This window comes from Leuresthes tenuis, unplaced genomic scaffold (assembly GCF_036924035.1).
Source record: "Leuresthes tenuis unplaced genomic scaffold, fLeuTen1.0.hap1 SCAF_22, whole genome shotgun sequence".
Taxonomy (NCBI): Eukaryota; Metazoa; Chordata; class Actinopteri; order Atheriniformes; family Atherinopsidae; genus Leuresthes; species Leuresthes tenuis.
In genome coordinates, this window is record NW_027325376.1 from 15,862,434 (window position 1) to 15,868,396 (window position 5,963).

Genomic DNA, 5,963 nt, shown 5'->3' on the forward strand with positions numbered 1-5,963 from the left:
CCTGGCTTTAAAAAGAGATTCACGTGGTTCTGCTGATGCCGCTGGCCAAAGGAAAGGGGTGGTACCCCTTTGGGGTTGCAAATCTACGAGGCACAACACTCGTTCACAAGCCACGCAGCTGCCAGAAATGTAGGAATGAAAGTGGAGGGGGTGTGGGGGGGGGACTCCTGAGCAGTGGTAAAAAAAAATAGCATGGAGGGAGTAGTATGACCACCTGTTTGAAGTTGTGGCTATGAAAAGGGACAGTGGTTGTGTTGGGTGTTTGGAGAGCTGCAGATATTGGCTCAGGACTGAATGTATGGATGGATGATGGATGATTAGAGCCGGCAGAAAATGCCATTCCCATATAAAGTTTTGCAGAAGAACCAGACTCTGGCTAAAAATAAGGTCTCTGCAAGACAACAACCTGGTCCACACAGAAGATCAGAGGGTAGGTATGCTATGTCCTGAATCTCATCCAAAGCAAATCCTCTAATGATGTCTGACTTGGAAACATCTGCAAAACAGGACATTTGCTTAACTGCTTAAATAACTGCAAAAAAGGGATTATTGAAACCCTGTACTGTCATTAGAAGACCGATCCTTTTCTCTGACGTTAAATTGTAAGATGATGCTTGTGTCAACAGGAATCTATAAAAACCAAGAAACCACAGGCTCATCACAGGGAAGCCATTTTAATGGGCAGTTTCGTGATAAGAATCCTCTTGTTTTGGCATATTCTCCTCAGGTCTATGATCTGTAGTCGAGATTTGTGACAATTTTTTTAGTTCCAGTGCAGACAGATGTCATACACTGTTATTCTCAGTGGATGATGGCTCTGCGATGTCATGTTTGTCATACAGTGTTGAGGAGTGCTTGTGGAAGATAACTTAATCTTACAGTGAGGGAGAAGAAGGAAAATGAGACAGTGACACTTAAAGACAGTGTGAGACCATGTCAGCTATTAGATTACAATGAGGAAGGGGAGAAGGTGGCTATTAATAACTGTATGTAATCTGACCAGCCTTCTCTCCCTGCCAGCGTGGTGATTAAGTCAGTGTGTGCAGATTTAAATGCCCGTGAGGAGTGTGGGGGAGTTGGGCACAGCGACACAGACGGGGCATCATGACAGTGTTAGTTTTCAGATGATCTTCTACAGAGAAAGAAGCAACAGGGTGTCGTGTACATTTTTTCATTCTTGGATTAATGTCTTGATTCTGACACCTTTTGTCATTTGCACGCAGTGAAAAAAAGCACGTTACGGGACTTTCGGGACAGTAATAGCAAAGTCTCAGATGGACCTTTACTCTTTCTAGTGCCAAGCTGCTGGGGGCGCCACTTAAAGGCTGGTGCATAGTACTACAGCACTGGTGCTATGCACAGCCTTGCAGACTGGCGTCCAACTCTTTGTTTGTGCTTTTGACAGTCATTTAGCTTTGCCCTGCCGCAGAGAAAAGCAAAGTCACATTGGACAAAGACGTTCCTTGTGGTGTAAAGAAAATTACTGTCGTGTTCCTTATTTCCTTTGTTGTTTTTCACGTCTCTTTCCCTTTTTTGGTAAACCATGCTGGGGTTGTCCCCCTTCTGCACCAAGCCAACTATCAATTAATTAGCATTTGAGTTACAGCAACACATTCTCATTCCAAAAGGGTCACATACTGACGCTTGGTCAAAAGCCTTTTGCATCACTTTTCAACGTAGTGGGAACTGCTCCACAGCTAATACACATACTGTGACAGTACTAAACACTGACAGGAAACCTCCTCCTGCTGTGCTCACATTAAACCAACCTAGGGACTGCTGTTTTCCACTACTTTCTGCTTTTTTTTGCCTTTGTTCAATGTGCAATTACTACTTGGTGAGGCATTAGGGGCCTTATACACTGATATACACAACTGGCCATCGAGCACCTCTATAACACCAGAAAATTACTTTTGGTGTGTGTGTGCCCCATTGTCAGACTCTGCTGACATCTTAGCTGGAAGTCTTTTTTGCGGTGTGTTTATGTGCTATTTTGACTGCCCAGACACTGATGACGTAAGGAGACCCTAACTGGGGCCTTCCAAGTACTTGGTTAAGGTTGGGAAGACGTCACGATTACCGGTTAAAATAGATCTTAATGAAACAACCTCACAAACATATTCCACTTTCCCATGAAGATGCATTCTGCCACTGTTACATTTTCAACCAGCAATTCAAAAAAATTGATTTTAGGCGTTACATCACCAAGTGGTGGTACATCTTTGGTTTTTTAGAGGACTGCACTCAGGCCTGTCCCATTGTATCCAAAATCATTTCCATGATTCTCCAGCTCTGTATGGCTGTAGCTCAGAACATTTGAATCATATCTTCCTCATTCCCAGGGGCGGTTCTAGGGGCGGGGCAACAGGGGCATTGGCCCCAGCTGAAATCCAATTGACTCCCTGAACTGCCCCAGTCCTGTCGCTCATCTGTCCTTCGTCCGAGAGCAATTATCAGATTATCAGTGGGTCATATTTTATTCTCTTGGCTCTTTAGTAACAGCAATTTACAGTGTAAGCTACTGGAATGTTTAATTATATGCTGTTCGTTTTACACTTTTTTTCAATGAATATAGGAGGACATTTAAATTGCCTTGTTTAAAAATTTGTACTAAAATAAAGAATGGAATAAACTGGCTTCGTGACTGTTGTACTGCTCCACAACTGATGAATTTGTCTCGCTCCTGTCATCCAACAGCTAACTACGAGCAATTCATCAGGAAAAAAAACAACTTACCGTTATCTAGAAAGCTCTATCGAAATGCCGTCTTCTATAAATCTGGCTGTATTTCTTTTAACAATAATTAAATTAATGATGATACGGAGGAGAATTAGAATTGCGAGAGAGAGTGAAAGGAGAAGACTTTCGTAGATGTCATTAAATTGTGAGTGTTAGCCTATTTTTTACTTTATTTTTTAATAAGAGTAATAAGAGTAATATAGAGTAATATCATTTTTTTTTTTATTCTTTGAACAATAAACTACCCTCTGTCAAACTACAACCCCTACTGGCGAAACTTCCTGAACCTTAGGCAGCTCCTTCATTTCCTGTCGCACAATATTGGACAAACTGATTAAACCAGTTGTGTCTGAGTAATCACAATGGTCAGATTCACTCAGCTTTTAGTCACACACTCTACTAGCCATCATTAATAAATGGCAAATTAAGCTTCACTTATTCAACGATCTATGTTCATTTTCTAGATAAAGCTGCAACAATTACTAAAGTTTAAATATTAATTCAACGTCCAATTGCCATAATACGTGCAGCCCAGAGAATTTTTGGCAATGCATTATGGGATATCTTGCTCCGGTTAGTGACCATCGGATACTCACTACATTTTCGCGGTGAATTGTGGGATACATTGAGTGCACTACATAGTGAGCATCAAAAATCCCTAAACATTTGGACACCACTACAAAATGGCGTGGTCACTATATAGTGCACTATATAGTGGTTAGGGAGTGATTTCGGACACAGCCACGGTGTTGGACAAATGCTCGGCCCCTCTATGAATACTGTTTCCCCTCGATGGCCCCTTACTCAGAAAAAAGTCAGAAGTTGACTGAACCCTGAACACTGAAGTTGCTCAAAATGACAGACCGAGTCATCACATGGCAGCTCAATTCAGTACGATTGTTTTAAAAAAGAAACAATACCCGTACAGCACTGTGGACAAGAGCACTTTGTAAGTACAGTCCATTTGCCATTTTCACTCTTTACTCACAAACACAATCAGTCAAAGTAAACAAATATCAGCCCACCAGCTAACAAAAAAAGGATTAGAATAGGAGTTACTTTAAAGGGGGATGAGTTTCGATATCAGCATTTAAGCTTGACTTTCTGGAAGGGAGTCTGCTGCTCTTTTGTAAATTCAAGCAAAGTGGCTTCAAGGCAAGAGGTCTGAAACCTTTATTATACAATTTACTCATTCTAAACAGATCTGCTAATTGACAGACACTTATTTTGGAAATGTTAAATTAGGTCAGAGTTAAAAGAGAGGGTGAAACGATGTGCTGCCAAAATTTAACTTGAGAAAGCCAGAAAACAAAGATGTGTTAACAGAACCAAAACAAAGTGACCGAAAAAAAGGCAAGTCAGACAAGACCAAAAATTCTCAGAAGAAACAGAGGTCTACACAGCAGCAGCTCAGTACTGTAAATTCAGATTAAGTTGAAATCAAAGTTAAATAATTCTAAAAAAAATGTACAAAAGGAAGACAACAGATGGCTTCATTTTGGGGGACTTTTAACAAAACTAACCCACCACAGAGCATTTTCTGTCTCTATTCATCAAACGAGACAAGCGAGATTAATTTGCCGACGAGCTGACTGAAGGCTTTATTATCAACTCTGTATCAAATATTTTGAAAAGAGGCGAGTGAGCGGTGGGAGACAGCTGTGGTTTTTAACACATTTCAAATGCTCATCAGAGAACACGCTGACAGCCTTGACAAGCAGAGCACACGTAATCCTTTTACATGCGGCTTCCAACTGTAATGTATAATCAGGGAGGGAAGGCGACAGGACAGCTTAATGAGGCTTTCACTGCCACTGTAGAGCTGTAATTTCCCCTTAAACATTAACAGGTGTTTGATTGAAAACACGAGCCGCTGCCTTCATCATTTAACGGTGCCCTCCAACAGTTGCCCCTTTGAGCTAAACGGCTCCCTCCGCTGGTAATTGCTCCAACTGACATCACTGCTTTTGCCCTGTTACAAGTCGATCTTCTCCTTCTTGGCACCCCTACACAAATATCTGAAGATTCGAAATAATATGTATGCTTTTTTGCTCAGTTCATTAACTTGTGTGTGTGTTTGTGTGTGTGTGATGTTGCAACAGTGATCGGAAGGCTGACTCAAATTGGCTAGTTTGGACATTTAAAAAAAGTCTCTATATTCCCATTTAAAGCATCTTTCAATGTCAATCAATGCAGATTCTTTTATTTAATGTAATGTATATTTATTTTGTGAATAAGTGCTTTAATAGCCATGTAGGCATAGAATAATACAATCGGGATAGTTTTTATATCATGAAAAATACCCTAAAGCTCTTTATTCGACATGACATGCTCATCCTTACAACACTCTAAATCAAACTGGTTTTGGTTGAAGACCAGACGTGGTGCATCCTCCACTTGGATATGTCACACTCTTACCCTCTGCCACAGAGGAGGAGGTGGCGTGCAGAGTCTGGCTGCTAATGAGCTCTAAAGGCTCTATCACAGGGACAACGAGCAGAGGAAGGGAGGTGGAAGGTGTGATAGACAGAGAAGTGATGAGGGGATAGAGCCGAGAATCAAGACAGGAGGGAAAAATCTTCGAAAGATGCAAAATAAAGAAACAAGGAAAGTTCAAGGAAGATGGAGAGAGAAATTAACTCACTTGAGGTAGTTTTTGCCTTGTTCAAAAAAGACTTGATACACACTTTGGGCGACTGAAACGACTTTTCCCACCATCTGACCTGGCAAAGACTAAAATAACATGACAATGTCACACCGGCTTGGCTAGTGAATGGAAACCTGGCTACTGACTATAATGTTTTATTCTCATTTGCAATTAATAAACTGGTGTCGAACACACGGCGCCCCTAACGTTGGTGAATTTAAAAGCAATTTGTAGGTTTTCATCAACAGGGGAGACGGCAGGTTGGTGGAAAATCAGCAGAGAAAGCCATAAATTAGCTGACCTTCACTACCAGAAACAGTGGACCCACAAAATGATCAAAAATCTATTTGAATAAAGTTTGTACAGTTTTCAAGCGTCAAATTATGACATCGGACATATAATAAAACACTCCTCTTGTGTGGGTACTTTTTTGCAAGCAAAAGTGCCCACCCCTCAGTTTTGGCATTGTCTCACTGACATGTTAAGCATATTTTAAAAGTGATTACAGTATTACTGTTACAGATTGGATACAAGAATATGTTAATCGACCTGTTGCATGAGTGCAATCATGTTTGCT